The following is a 15,974-nucleotide window of genomic DNA, read 5'->3' on the forward strand; positions in this document are numbered from 1 at the left end:
TTACAAGCTGTGTAACTGCTTCTGTGTGTGAATGTGTGAGGTACTTTTTGAGAGGAAGGTTACAGCAGAAATAGTACGCAAGAAGCACCAAACAAAAGAACAGTCGATCAGCATGCATTTGGCCCCATTTCTATGGAGAGAAATTTGCCTCAAAAGTGTTACGAATGCGTACAATATGATTCACAAGCATAAACAAATGTAGTCATGCAACTTTTGAGGACTCACAAATGCGTGCTCCGATCCAGATACAAATATGAAGCATTGTGATCACATGGAAACTATTTTACAAATGCGTACATCCAAACCTGAATAAATGGTGATTATTTATGCACAGCGTATTAAGTTCAGCTTCCCGAATTGGATCGTTTTCTCTTTCAGTGCATACAAATGTTTAAAAATACAGTTAACATCCCTCTCGCTCACTTACAAAACCTTAAATGCACATGCACCAGTCGCCTGACACAAGACCAGTCATTAAATTTCCTCCCTACTAAATATTCGACAGTCAACTGTTAGTGGCATTAAAACAAAGTGGAAGTGATTGGGAATTACGGCAACTCAGCCTCAAAGTGGTAGACTACAGAAAATCACAGAGCGGGGGTTTGTGGATGCTGAGGCAAATGGTGTGCAGAGGTCACCAGTTCTCTGAAGCCAATCGATACAGACCTCCAAACTTCACATGGCCTCAGATTAGCTCAAGAACGGTGCACAGAGAGCTTCATGGAATGGGTTTCCATGGCCGAGCAGCTGCATCCAAGCTCACTGCAGAGTGTCAGATGCAGTGGTGTAAAAGCCCACCAACACTGGACTGCAGACCAATGGAAATGTGTTCTCTGGAGTGACGAATCAGACTGCTCTGTCGTGCAATCCGATGGATGAGTCTGTGTTTGGCAGTCGCCGGGAGAACGGCATTTGTCTGACTTTGCCAAGTGTAAAGTTTGGTAGAGGGGGCATTATGGTGTGGGGTTGTTTTTCAGGAGTTGTGCTCGCCTCCTTAGTTCCAGTCAAAGGAATTCTTAATGCTTCAGCACACCAAGACATTTTGGACAATTTCATCATTCTAACTTTGTGGAAACAGTTTGAGGATAGCCACCTCCTGTGCCAACATTCCAAAATCCCATGAACTCCTAAACCCTATGGAAAGTGTTCCCCAAGTGGCAATACTACTGTACTACCTCAAAACTTGAGGCAGGTAGTTGGAAAAGTAATAATCAAGTTTAGAGTTTCTAGTCATCTGTAAAGCAGCTTGGCCCAAAGTTAAATTCTTTCATTAGTTTAACTTATCAGTTTAACTTCATAATTGCCCAATTGTTTCTCTGATCTAACAGCATCTAATTTATTTATTTTTTCCTGAAGGGGAACAAAATATCTCACTAAAAAATTATGGATAAATCATTTTTAAACTGGATTGACTAGTTGAATTCACAAGCTGCGTAAGTATTTCTAAAATAACGCATTAAAGTTCTTACATATAAACCTGAAGTCACCAAAATACATAATGTGGAGTTTGGAGTCATACCACAAATGCAACAAATCTCTATCAGAAAATTGGCTGCATGGATATTGCCAAATCAGATTTTTATGCCATAGGGTCACGACTCAATAAATGCCTAAAATTTGGTGAGACTAATAAATCTTAGAGAGCATACAACAGTTATTCTGGGTGTAACATGTGTTTCAGTAACCAGTATGATGGGAAAAACTAGACGAATCACATCCACAACATTGTTTACAAATGTAGTTACACTATGGGGAAGAACAAAACATACTGAACTTGTAAATCTCAAAATTTATGGGAAGGGTGAAAGCTATTTACTGTGAAAAACAAAATTATAATAATGCTCACTTATTAAAAACTGGTTTGTAAATCATCAGTGACAATTATCTGAATGGTTATAAAAAATTTATATGGTTAATTAATATTGCAATAACATATGAAGCAGTGCTAAAGCTATAAGCAGGTGCAATATAATACATTAGACATGTATGATTTATAAAGTAATCAGATTTCTTACACAAACTATCTTGACTGGTGATCTTAACACACACAAAGAATTATAAGTGCCCCCAACTTAGTGAAAACGTAGCTACAGTGGACACACATAAAAGACAAAAGCAAAAGCATCTGTTTTAAAATAAATATGAAACCTTTTTCTTTGATGATTTGCTAGAATATGCAGAATTTTCTGGTCTTTTTTTTTCCTCAATACAATAGCAGAGTTGTTTTGGGGGGTTTTTTGTGTGGAGGACTAAAAATTCTTTGTCTAACTCTTGGTGACTGAGCAGGATTAAAACAGTATTAGAAAAACATATTGACATATAATGTGTGTGCACAACAAAGGCTGGCTCCTTGAAAAGAAAACATTTTTTCATGTTTTTTTTTTTTTTTTTTTTTTAAATGACATCAGAAACAGCAGTATGCGACATTACGTGATGGCAGAGCTTCAGTTCATCCTTTGTCTTTTTTTTTTTTTTTTTAATAAATAGGACAGGGGGAATGAATGAGAGAAAGAGGGGGAGAGAAAGAAAGAAAACCAAAGGGGAGAAGAGACGGTGAGAAGGGGGGGGAAGAGAGAGAAAAAAAAAAAAAAAGAACTCCTGGGTCACCTGTATGGAGAAAAAAAAAAAAAACAAACAAACAAAAAAAACAAACAGAGGAGACAGCAAACAACAAAGAGTAACATAATAATAGAGAAAACAAAGCACCATCACAATAAACTAGCTAGTCATAGATATCAATATTTACTAAGTAATAAACGATATTGTGCAGCACGCAAGATAGACAGCGCACAGTGTGCTTTGAGGCAGCAGCCAAGAAAGCTTTAGTCCGCGTCTGTGAATACCCATGTGTGCATACCTGTGTGGATCAGCATGCTTGCATTCCAAAGGTTTCTCCATGTAATGATCTGCTAGGGAGTGTGGGGGGGCCACAGCCCCGTCCTCCAGGGTGTGAAGCGGGTATGGAGGAGATCAAAACTCCAGACATCCAGAGGCCCCCAGAACACAAGAGACCATGGAAGACCAACAGAGGGGCAGCCGCGCCACTGTTCCAGTAAGAGCTGAGGAGAGTCCCAGATGAGGGCTCGCCCAGCAGCCGCGGAGCAGAAGTCAGGGGGAGTTGCAGTGACGCGCCCGTGAGCTCCGCCGGCCCCCAGCTGTGCCTGAGTGACCGAGCCCCAGGCCGAGAGGCCGGGGGCACCCCACCTCCAAAGGGGCCCGAGCGAGCCCCAGGCCCCAGGCCCCGACAAGCGGCCGCCAAGGAGTGAGCCGGTGTGTACCCGGACGCCCACCCCCAGACACAAAGAACCACCAACACACCGACACCTGAGGGAGTCCGCCACCGGCAGGGGAAGTGGTGGTGGGTGGAGATAGGCCTCCAAACCTTGGAGGGCCTGAGGTGTCCCCAGAGAGGTGGCGTCTGATACCCAACCTGACATATAGACACAGACATACAGGCACACACAGACACAAACATCCATTCCCACCCTCATGCTCTCATATGCACTCACTCCACACTCAACCAACGTGGAGACAGACATAAAGAGACGCTGTACACACAATCACACTCCCCAAGCGTACTCTACAAACCGGGTCTAGGTACCCTTGCCCCTGGAGGGGGGAATTGCACCCAGACCCAGGTGGTGTTACCCTTTTCCCTGCGGTGGGGAGAGGCAGACCACCCCGACTCCGCAGCAGCAGGGAGGCCCCACACCCCAGACCGCAGTCGGACGGCCAACTCCTCCTACTAGCCCTCCCGCTCCAGCAGGCCGCAGAGAATGGGGGTGGGAGAAGACTCCAAACCTCCCTCCACCCGCTCATTGTAGTGTTGATGCATATGTGTTCTAAGGTGCAATTAAAACCCAGGAGGGCATGGAGCTACCTGCCAAGGAGCAGCAGGTAAGCGCATAGTCCCTCCTGCTAGCCCTCAATGACTAAGTGTATTTAAAATTGAGAGGTGGGCAACGACGTCAGGGGTGAGGTATACACCCTGATGGTGATTTGGACTCCGTGATTGTGCCCACCCCCAAGATCCTATATGTATGTGTAATGAGAGTGTGAATAATGTGAATGTCTAAGTTGTGAGATAAAATTGAGGCAGAGGGAGCCAGAAGGGGACGGGGGGGGGGGTAGCCTCCTCTGCACCCTGGTGACATACCCCCACTCCAAGGCCCTGCATGTGTGGGTGGTTGTGGAGGAGCGGGAAGAGGGAGGCAGCTGGAGATGGGGAGGGAAGGAAGGGAGGGGCAGGTAACCCCTCCCTGGGGCCAGCTCCCCCGCTGACCCCAGTAGGCACTCCCACCCTCCGCGACCCGCCAGGGAAGGGGGGCCCAGGCCCATCAGACCGGGGCCCAGTGCAGTAGCGCCCCCCGGCTCCACAGAGCCCGGGACAGTCCACCCAACCCCACCACAGAGAAAACTGCACCCACCCCACCATCCACACATCTTCCAGACTACATAAGACGGTAAACGCCCAGGCTGAGATCTTTCTCCACCTCTCCTGTATCTCCCCCTCCTGCAGAGAGTTCCTGAAGAGAAGAAAGCTCCTGCAAGATGTGACCATCCCCCCCACCAGTTGAAGAGCCCCCCAGGCGGCTCGACGCACCGGCGGCACCCTGCTCCAGGGCCGGGCCCCCATGCACCCACCCGCCCACAACCCCGGCAACACACCAACCAGGACCCAAGCCCCCGAGGCCCGGCCCGGGCCCCAGCCCAGAGACGGAGCGCCCCCAGAACCTCACGCCCATCCCGGACCCACCCAGGGGCAGCCAGGTTGCCAGGTCAGTAACCCACGTCCGTCAGCACAGACCCTCCCCTAGCCCCGCTGCACGCAGCCGCGAGGAAACAGTCACCTGAGAGCCAACAGAGCCCCCAACCGGACGTGACCGCTACCCCGGGTTGAGCTCCCCAAGGAAGATGCCTCCGGGGAATCCCCCGACGCCCTAAGCCTGTCCCTACCCCCTCACCAATCACAACAGTGAAGGCGGGACCAAACTATGACCCCCCACCCCCACTAGGTGATGGAGCTGATAAAAGGGGCCCAGAGCAATTGATCTAATGTGGTGGCAGAGGCTGTGTCAAGACTAATGTAATCTAATAGATAATTTCTATATTGGTTAGAATTAAGATTATTTTTATTTTTCCAGTTCATGAGGACTGTTTTCTTGGCTATGCATAGGGCAGTGAAGATCATATGGGCTATATTCTTTTCTGAAGTGACATTATCTAAGCTGCCCAGTAGACACACTAAGGGGGAAGTTGGGATGTTACATTTCAGACACTTTGATAAGTCTTCACATATCTCGCGCCAAAACTTTTGCACTGGTGGACAGAACCAAAGAGCGTGGATGTAATTGTCTGGTGTATTGCCTTGACAGTGTGAGCAGTTGTTGGAAGATGTAAAGCCCATCTTGAACATCCGATGACCTGTATAGTGCACTCTATGAAGTATTTTGTATTGTATTAATTGCAGACTGGGATTTTTAATTAATTTAAAAGTTTTTAAGCAAATCTGAGACCAGAAGTTTTGGTCTAGGTTGACTGATAAATCTGCTTCCCACTTTGCAGTAGGAAGGGATATTGATTCATCTAATTTAGAAAGTGTTCTGTATATTTTAGATAATAATTTGGGGGGTTTAAGAGTAAGAAAATGTGCCGCACTTAGTGGTGTTTGTAATTCAACTTGACTGAGGTTAAATTTCTTTTTTACTATGGATTTAATTTGTTGATATTCTAAAAACCTTGTCTTGTTGATCCCATATTGTTCAACTAGTCTGTCAAATGGAATAAATTCTGTTCCCTCTAATATATGTTCTAAGTATTTAATTCCTTTACAACTCCATTCTGGGAAATTAATCATATTATTGTTTTGTAATATGTCAGGGTTATTCCAGATAGGTGTACGTTTGCATGGGATTAATGAAGACTCCGTTATTTTTAGAAACTCCCACCATGCTGTTAGAGAAAAGCTGATGTTGATACTTTTAAAGCATTCATGTCTTTTGATGTTTGAGCTAATAAATGGTAGGTCTGAAATCTCTAGATCCTTGCATAGTGCCTGTTCAACATCTAGCCAGGGCTCAACTAAGAAGGTATGTTTTAACCATTCTGAGATGAACTGAAGCCTGTTGGCTAAGAAGTATTGGTGAAAATTAGGCAGATCTAATCCTCCTCTATCCTTGGTTCTTTGTAGCGTTTTTAAGCTAATACGCGGGGATTTATCTTTCCAAAGGAATTTGGAAATATATGAATCCAGAGATCTGAACCAATCTTGTGATGGTTTGTTAGGGATCATCAAAAATAAGTAATTTATTTTTGGCAAGATCATCATTTTTTATAGTGGCGACCCTTCCCATGAGTGATATGGGTAAAGATTTCCATCTAGTCAGATCGCCTTCTACTTTCTTTAGAAGTGGGATGTGGTTTAGTTTAGTTAAGTCTGAAAGCTTAGGAGAGACATTAATACCTAAATATTTAATATTTCCGGATTGCAGTGGGGCAGAGGAAGAATTATGGAAGGAGCAGTTAATGGGGAGAACTGTAGATTTTGGCCAGTTAATTGAATAATCTGAAACTCTTGAAAACCAGTTTATTAAAGTAATTACCTCAGAGAGGTTGGTTTGTGTGTTTTGCAGAAAAAGCAACACATCATCCGCATAGAGACTGATTTTATGTTCTATGTTCTTACATTTTATGCCCTTAATTGTTGTAGCCTGTCTAAATGCTGCTGCTAGAGGTTCGATAAAAATTGCAAAAAGTGAAGGGGAGAGTGGGCATCCCTGTCTGGTGCCCCTCAGGAGACAGAAGCTGGAGGATGTCTGGTCATTTGTTCTGATACGAGCCGTTGGGGAATTGTATAATATTCTTATCCAGTTTATGAAAGAGTTTCCAAAACCAAATTTGTGTAAAGTTGCGAATAAAAATTTCCAATTAACTCTGTCAAATGCTTTTTCTGCATCTAGAGATAATATTATGGTTTCGATGTTTTTATCGTATGAGTAGTCTATTAAATTAAGTAATCTACGAGTGTTTGTTGAGGAGTGCCGACCTTTTATGAAACCAGTTTGGTCAGGATGAATTAAGAGGGGGGTCATTTTCTCTAATCTCTTTGAGAGAGCTTTGCAGATTATTTTAAGGTCTACATTTAAAAGAGAAATTGGACGATAGCTTGAGGGAAATAAAGGGTCTTTGCCTGGTTTTAGCAGGAGACTAATGTTGGCAGAATTCATATTTGGTGGTAGTCTGCCCTTTTCCTCGATTTCCTGCAACATGCTGTGGAATACTGGTGCCAAAATTGTCCAGAATTCTTTGTAGAATTCTGCAGGGAAGCCGTCTGGACCTGGAGCCTTATTATTGGGCATACTTATCAGGGCTTCCTGGAGTTCACTTGGCGTCAGTGGCGAATCCAGTTCCATTGCTTGACTGTCTAGTAATTTTGGAAGAGTTACGTTGTCAAGAAACAGATCAATTTCATTTTTAGATGGGTTTATTTGTGGTGAGTATAAAGTTTCATAGAAATCCCTAAAAATGTTGTTTATTCTTCCAGGATCATATATTGTGTTCCCCGATAAATCTTTAGCAGCACATATAGTTATTTTTTCTTTATTTATTTTTAGCTGGTTAGCTAGAAATCGACCTGATTTGTTACTGTGTTCAAAATTCTGCAAGCGAAGTCTTTGTATAAGGAATTGTGTTTTTTTATTAATAGTTTCATTTAATTCTAGTTTTGTTTTGCATATTTTGTTCAATGTTTCCTGATCTTGGTGGGACGCGTAGGCTTCTTCTAGTGATTTGATGTTTTTTTCTAATTCCTGAATATTTTTGTTTTCTTCTTTCTTTTTGTGTGATGAGAAAGAAATTATTTTACCTCTCATCACAGCTTTCCCTGCTTCCCATAGAACAGAAGCAGATATTCCGGGAGTGTCATTAAAGTCTAAATATGAAGTCCATTCCTTTTTAAAGTATTTAATAAAGTCTTCATCTTTAAGTAGTGATATATTAAATCTCCAGTTTTTACTTGGCGTAGTATTATTCTTTCATGGTTTATTATTTTCTAGTTGTGCTCAGCATTGAAGAGGTGATTCGGGTTAGTCGATCAGAGGTGAGAGACTCTGTTACCCAGGCACCAACTGCGTGTTTTTTTAAAGCAAGCCCGATCATACATATGATTTTAGCCTGAGATCAGCACAAAGAGTTTGAAGTAGCTTGCTCCAGAGCAACTATCTGGTCACAAACTCTCCTCTACCATTTATAAACATTATAAAATGAGAGCACCAATTTTAGTGGAGGAGAACAAGGAGTGTTTGGTATATGGGAAAAGTGATTGTGTGCGAGTGTGTGTTTGTGTACACATATGTGTTTCTGCCAACCCAAGAGTACAGTTTGTGTGAATAAAGCTTTAAGCTGAGCCTCCATTAAGCCCCTTTCAACACAATGCCTTTCTCTCTGAGAAACTCTCTGATGGAAATCTGCTTTTGTTGCTGCAGTTCAATGTCCCTGCTATCTCCTGATGGAAGGAGAGAAAGGAAGGTCTGAATGGGCCTCTATAGTTTTATGTTCCAGACAGTTCACACACACACATGGCAAATAACACACAGTCCTTGCTCTTCTACAATGAAATCAATGCTCTCAGTTTTCATCTCTGCGCACAGCATCTCACAGTGCCAAAGGCTTCTTGTGATCAAACACCACATCATGTTCTGCAACTTCTGATACTGTTGCTAACACAGTGCTGCTTTTGTAGTTCAGTGTTGCTGTTCATTCACATTGTATTCAGCTGCAATAAAGGATGGATTTTTTGGGGGGGTCAAACAATACAAATCTTTTTTTTCTTGCTTACTGATTATTTATTTCCGATGCCATTACCCCTATATTTGCCTTACCTTTACCCTCAACTAGTATTGATTATAGTTTATAGAGCTTCATTTAAAGTCATGTATTATTCACCTGCAGTCCCCTTGAACAAAGTTTTAAAAGCTTTTAACTCCAAAATTACATGATCATAGTAACAATTTGGCTTTTATTGTTTTAGAAGAACAATAACATTCTCATACTCATAACACAGATTGCCAAACAGAGTGAGCCAGTCTGTGATGAGTCTCTTGGCAAAAGGGGACTCGACTTAACTGGTTATATTCCAGCTACATTCCTATATAAACCAGGTTTGTAAGCACCTGTTTCATTTTGCATTTAAGCTTCTGTCCTGCATCAATTATGTTATTATTTATGGAGGAATTTTGGAATTTCTGTTTCAATTCTATGAGGCTCTGGTTCGACTCTGAATGCAAGTAGTTAATGTGTCAGTACATGGCAACAGGTTTACAATTTTCACTGATTTATCACAAACAAATTACATGAAATTGCCATTTTGAGCACACTGACTGCATTTTATTGACGTCTTGATGCACTAAACTTGCTTTGAAGACTATAGCTGACAGCAAGCAGTTGCCGTATTGGTCCCATTGCACATTGTCTCTAATATGACTGTTTTCTTAGTATGACTGTAGCATAAATAAGGCTGATCAAGACCACACACCAAAGCACAATAGTGACAAAGAATGTTCCTCAATTTAGCTGAATTGGGACTTTTAAAACAAACAAAATATATAAAAAGAAAAGTGAACCTATGTTAGGAAATACATGCGTGGTTTGAACAGGTGTGCTGAGCTGTTGGTGCAAAAGTTATCATGGGGTCAGGAGAGTCTTAGAATTGAGCCTGATTGTTGAGAAGGATAAGACTTTAAAAAAAGGGAAATGGACAAAGAAGACAGAGAAACACAAGCACAGCTTTAAAGACGGGCTTTAGTAAACAGAGTGGGAGGATCACAGGACTGTTAGCCGGCCATGTATCACAGAGACATTTAAAGTAAGCTTAAGAAAGAGAATCCTTTTAATGCAAAGATTAACACTCAGAGATAGCAGCCTATTGACTGCTACTGTATTGGTTTACATTAGACGGTACAGGTAATGAATACAATGGCTGTTCAGTGTACATGCAAAACACTGATTAACTGGAACCATCTGCATGCAATCTACAAAGACACTGTCACACACAGTTAATAAACCTCAACCACACACACACACAAAGATTAGTGCATACAGAGCCTCACAGAAGACAGCAACAGAGGCATGAGGAGTCTCGAAATGAAAATGAGTTAATGCACAAACACAGACAGTGACTTCCACAGATGGGTGACTCGAAGCATCTGACTGGGTGAAATGTGAGTGATCTGATTGAATTATAGACAGGATACAATGGAGACAGACCGCCAGGGTCCGGCCTGAAACCTCACATCACTATTGTGTCCGCCAGCATGCCATCAGGGTGAACACAGGACAACACTGAAGGAGAGAATGAGAAACCAAGCCTGACGATATTTTCTGGTAAAAAAAAAAAAAAAAGTGATTTTTTTGGTGAACTAAAAGAGTTTGGTTGCAGTTGGGGCAGAGGCAGCTTCCATTAAATATGGCATTGGGGAAACAATTTTCAAAGGAGACCTCCAGCCGGTCATAGCAGATGGCTGCCTAACCCTGATTCTGCAGGTTTCTTCTTGTTAAAAGGGAGTTTTTCCTTCTCACTGTCGCACTTGGGAAGGGGGTCATCTGACTATTGGGGTTTTCTCTGTATTCTTGTAGTCATTACCTTAAAATATAAAATTTTTTAGGGTAACTGTTGTTGTGATTTGGGGCTATATAGATAAAAGTGAATTAAAAGGAACATGGGGAGTTTCTGTCATTTGCCATTTCTTTGAGCACTGCAACTTCAAACTGACTCACATCCTATTTGTGGTTACAAGCAAAACTCAGAAAACCACACCCAAAAACAGCTATTCAAGTCATCCTAGCCCTTAGTATTTTTATTAGCACTATTTTTGTGTATCATACCTTTAAAAACTCGTGGTGCATGCTCCAAACTCAACATTTGACACACCAGTCCAACTCTTCTTCTAGCCGTATAAAAGTCCTTGTACCTTCCTGGAGAATAACCCCAACCATACTTTTTTCTTTTTACAAATACTTCAACCAGAATATGGTATAACATCTCTGAATGCCCACTTGCTCCTTACAGATTACTGCTAACTTTTAAATCAACCCAAGCCTGAAAATTCGATTTTTCATGGATATATGGATGCTAGACTTGAGTGGAACATGTGAGAATAGCTACACTGATCCCTTCATTGTAGTCAAAGGAGTTTGGAATGTTTTTAGCTCTTAATGGTGCCTCTGTGCTCAGTTAATTTATAGAGCGTGGAGAGCATCTAAACCCAGAAATGGCTAATCAAGTCGGACTTAACACACAGTTATGTATAGTTTGTGTATGAGCAACAGCAGTAGCAGCATCTGCTGGGGTCACAATGTTGAAGTCCAATCTTGTTTTATCAAATTAATACTGCCCTTCTCAGCATGCTTCCGTGAACACACACAAACACAGTTGCACAGTTGTGCACCTTCATCACTTAATCATGTTATGCATAGCATGCCGCAGTACAACACAGAGACAATACACACAGACTCCAAAACACTATTACATTATTGAAGGGTAAAGGTTAAGGAGAGAAGACATCATTGCAGGGTCATCTTTTCAACATTTCTTTACAAAGTCTAATATAAACCGTTATAATAGCTTTATAAACTTATGTTGAAATTAAGTTACTGTTCCATCATAAATATTTAAAAAAAACCAATGAACTATTCAAGCCTTCAACAGCAAACATCAACAGTACGTTACACTATTCCATCCTCAATTCAACATAGAAAACAACATTGCAACAGCTATTTCATTTATTCCTTCATTCATTTAAAATGGATTGTGGTTATAATTCGGCATTCTGTAAATGATAATGTTAACAATAACGAAAAGCACTTCATTATGTTCCACGGGCAAATTAATGCCCTGGAGAGCATTATATGAAATAAAGGCTGGTCTAATATTATACAGACAATGCACCACTGAGTCCAAAGATGTCATCCTGAACTACAACTTGCTGGAACAAATGTGCTTAGCAATTATGCATCAGTGACATCAGGGTATTGTATTGTTGTATGGACAAGGACGCGTCTCAGCACCTTGACCCTTTCTCAGAGCTGGCCAATAGCTATTCAGAGAAACGGTTTCTTTTGAAATACAACATCCCTACTTTTCTTTGCCAAGTCTAAATCAACCCAGGTAATTAGAATTCTATAAACAAGGAAGAATAAGGCCTTTCCTGTGCCGTCTTTGTGAGCCGGAATGGGTACAATGCATGACTGATGGATGTCAGGACACCAGATTCAGAGCTCTGAGACCTCTACAGAGCTACAAACAAACAGACAAACATTTTAGAGATGGAACGTCACAAACAAAAATCATAATGCCGTTATGTCCTGTTGTCTAGAACTCTCAAACAAATGCCTGATTATTCCTTTGCATCATGAAGTTCATCCAGTGAACTTCATGATGCACTTCAATTTTTTTTAGTTGTAATAAACAACCAGTGTCTGAAGCTTTGGCCATGGAAAGAACAGGGAAGGACACTTGTAGTTGCAGGGGTACTACTGGCAACTGTTGGCTGAAAAATTCTATAGATTTGTTGCTAAAGCTCAATGAAAAGTTGATAAAGTTGTTGCTAACAAAGTGAAGTCTGAAAATTACTGCTTTGAGTGGGAGAGATGGCAGACACCCAAGCTAAGATTTTATATTTACATACATTAAAAAAGGAGACTATTCAAATACGAAATTAAAAACAAAATATAGAGTAGATGAATATTTGAATAGTTGGAGATGAACATAACTATGTTTTAAAATCAGTTCATGCAACATGAAAATACTAATTGAAGTTCCACATCTTTAATGCAATTACTAGATGTTAAGGTTAAGAACACACAAAGTTCTGGAAAACACAGTGTAAGTTGCGATGAAAGAAAAACAGTGTAAATGACCCACGGCAGATCCGATGACATCAGCATCTCTTTTATTAACACACGCGGTTGCTGTTCACAAACACCAACAACAACACCACTAACCGAGACCCAGTACAGACTTTTTATGCTGGCGAGGCGTGACTGCAGATGCCGTGCAGGTGCGTCCATCTCCCCTGCAGCGGCAGTGCAGTCCACGCGCTGCCACAGAGAGTTTTTCAGTTCAAACAATTAAAATGGTCAGCCTCTATTGTGTAGTTTATCACCAACAGCAACAATGAACTTATGGAATATGGAACTTTTACCATCTACATTTCCACAATAACTAGCAAACTTATTTTAAGATTAAAAGTTCATTTCACTTATTTTCCTCTCCGAAATTAGCCGGGGAGACTTGTAATCATCGTTATTATCATCCTCTACTTTTTTTTGCAATGTTACATTATTTTTATGCTAAAGCTGCTCCATCAACACAGCTAGCATTGAACCTGTTTCAATTCAATTTTCTGCAGGACAGTTTATGGAAAAGAAATTACATTAGAAGTAAAGACGTGTTATTTGCTGAATTTTTTATGTTCAGTTGCAGGTTTCACGCTCTGCGGAGTATTCATGGTTAGTTTGGTGTAGGTCCAATCACTGGCATATTTAAATTACTGAAGATACTAATCATCTTCTAAACCCTTACATGCTTATTACTTTTAGTGACTGTTTTGTTTCTGGTCTCTAACAGGGTTTCATTCTTGCACTGTCAAGGACAGCCACCCAGTTTTTTTGTTGTATTTTGAATGAATTAATGCCTTTTATTGTCACAGCACACTCATTCTCCTCCAGTGACTACATTCACGTCTGAGAGAAATAAACAGTTTCATAAAAGCTCTGTTACTTTAACACAAAAACCCATATACTGTCTAAAAGGGAATTTCATCAACACCATAGCTGTATCATTATGCTATATTATATATTAGATGCGACCCTGATGGGCAGAGAGGTAGTGAAAGATTAGGAGAAAGGCCAAAGTGCATCACTCAGGCTTGTTTTTCCTCCATTCTCCCTCTGCCTCTATGTTTCTTTCCACCTTTCTCTCTCTGACAGTTGCTGTACCACTAACACCGCCTCCACAATTAGTGTCTTCTCACCGACTATACACAGATACACGCACACACACATACATGGTGACACCCCAGGGCCCTGCACAACCCAAACAGCATAATTAGACATCCCCTAAACAAAGCACACACTCTGTAATTACTCTGTAATGTTACATAGCACAGGGGACTCAACAAAAGCCATTTTCCTTGGATCAGCCAGTACTGTGCACACACTCTATACTCTTCTCTCATGTGTCTCTGACTGTGTACATTTTTATTGATTTCACTGGGCAGAGAATAGTTGGGTTGCGGTCACGTGGTTCTGATGACGTGCGGAGGCAGCGCGATTTTTGAGTGGAGGGCGGAAGTAAACATGGAGGACACTGTGGAGAGTCAGGAGAGCAGCTATTGTGCAACTTTAGACCCCGTTTCTCGGGAGAGATATAAACAGATAGTTAAAAAATATATCGGACGTGATCCGTATTCTTTGAAAATGTCCGAATACACCACAGAAGTAAAGGATTTGCCTACTATCGAGGCTGTGGATATCACCAACTACTTGGTCCTCCAGACTTCTTACTACACTAGGCAGCAAATGAAAGCTTTCAAGAGTCTGGAGGCGTACAATTTTTTTGTCAGCGGGTGGGTCCACAACCTTGGAACAAAACGTCTCCGTGATGGATACAGTTTGGTGTTTGCAAGGGTGAGTGTTTGTTCTTATATTGCTTTATCTTAAACACGCTAACAGTTAGCGGTAGCGGCTTTAACGTCAACAAACATGCCACATCCTTAGGACTTCGTTAGAGTGACAGTTGTTTGTTTCAAGGTAAACCATTCTCAGCGGTCTAACGAGACACCTCTGAAGACTTGGGTAATTGCAAAGGAGGATGGAGAAGTGATTGCAGCTCATTGCAATTGTATGGCAGGGTTAGTAGCCTGTTCTCCACTGTCACTAGGCTCAAATCCGGGCTCTCAGCCGTCTGTTGCATAAATCGCCTCTGCACATCGATGCTGTTCTGCCTTAAGCTTCATTCTTTTCTCTCGTTTGAGAACTGATTCCGATCTGGGTTTTCGTTCGTAGCCGAGATTGACCGTCGGAGCCCAGTCCTCCGACTCTTCGTCATCCAAAGCACTTGGGCAGCCTATAGTCCCAATCAAGTCAATATTAGACTACTAACTTAAAAGCACTAAGTAAACGAGAATTTAACGACAACCTAATGCTAATAAGTTCGTTTGCAAACATAACATTACCTCTGACGAAGTGGTCGCTGCAGACACGGGCATTGGCAGACTCTGCTCCTCCCGACTGTAAACGTAAATTTAAAATCCATTTTTCCTACGTTTTTCGGTTAGAATTTTCCATTTTTCTCCTCTTCGTTGGGCTATTTTTGGTACCCTAAAATACCGTTTATCAGTTTCTCTGGTCGACCTACTGGAGCATCCGTAAACACAACAGGACATAGGCATTTTGCGTACTGTCTGTCTGTGATTTTGCGCTTATCTTTTTCACTTCCGACCGCCAGTCAAATTTCGCGCTTTACGTCGACGTCACGTCTACGTCAAATGAAACCTAGCTATTCCCAGTGGCTGTGTTCTGGTTTGTGAGAATAATGCACAAGTCGCTGAGTGCAAGCGTGACTGTATCTATAGGTATGTATGCTGTTGCTTACATATATGCATGTACAGCATGTGTGCGTACACACACAGACCTCGACAGCACATGAAGTGGCAGAGCTAACAGGAACCAAGATGGCGGCGCGCACAGACGCAGCGGCCCGGAGCTCCTACACTTTTGCACTTTTGGTGGTACTGTGTATTATTTCACACAGTCTGGGGTTACTTCAATACAACAGAGATGATCTACTACAACTAAGCCGTGGAGATCTTCAACTAACATCCGAGTATCTCATCCCCCCGGAGATCGTTAAGCAACCCCCGGGGCTACCAGCAACAGCAAGCCGCAGGAGGAGACGTTGCGAGCGGAGGCAGAAG

General features: G+C 41.9%; 1 protein-coding gene across 1 annotated transcript in view; it reads right to left on the reverse strand.

Annotated features, from left to right (window-relative positions):
• sox5 (SRY-box transcription factor 5) overlaps nt 1-15,568 on the reverse strand; it is a 161,903-nt gene extending 146,335 nt beyond the window's left edge. The window contains exon 1 of the mRNA XM_085386798.1: nt 15,234-15,568. The gene's annotated coding sequence lies outside the window, so the exon portion shown is untranslated. The remainder of the gene's footprint in view (nt 1-15,233) is intronic.
• Nucleotides 15,569-15,974: the final 406 nt, after the last annotated feature.

Source organism: Rhamphochromis longiceps, linkage group LG17, assembly GCF_057381845.1.
Source record: "Rhamphochromis longiceps isolate RC_006_pf linkage group LG17, R_longiceps_female_GT1.1, whole genome shotgun sequence".
In the NCBI taxonomy this organism is placed as follows: Eukaryota; Metazoa; Chordata; class Actinopteri; order Cichliformes; family Cichlidae; genus Rhamphochromis; species Rhamphochromis longiceps.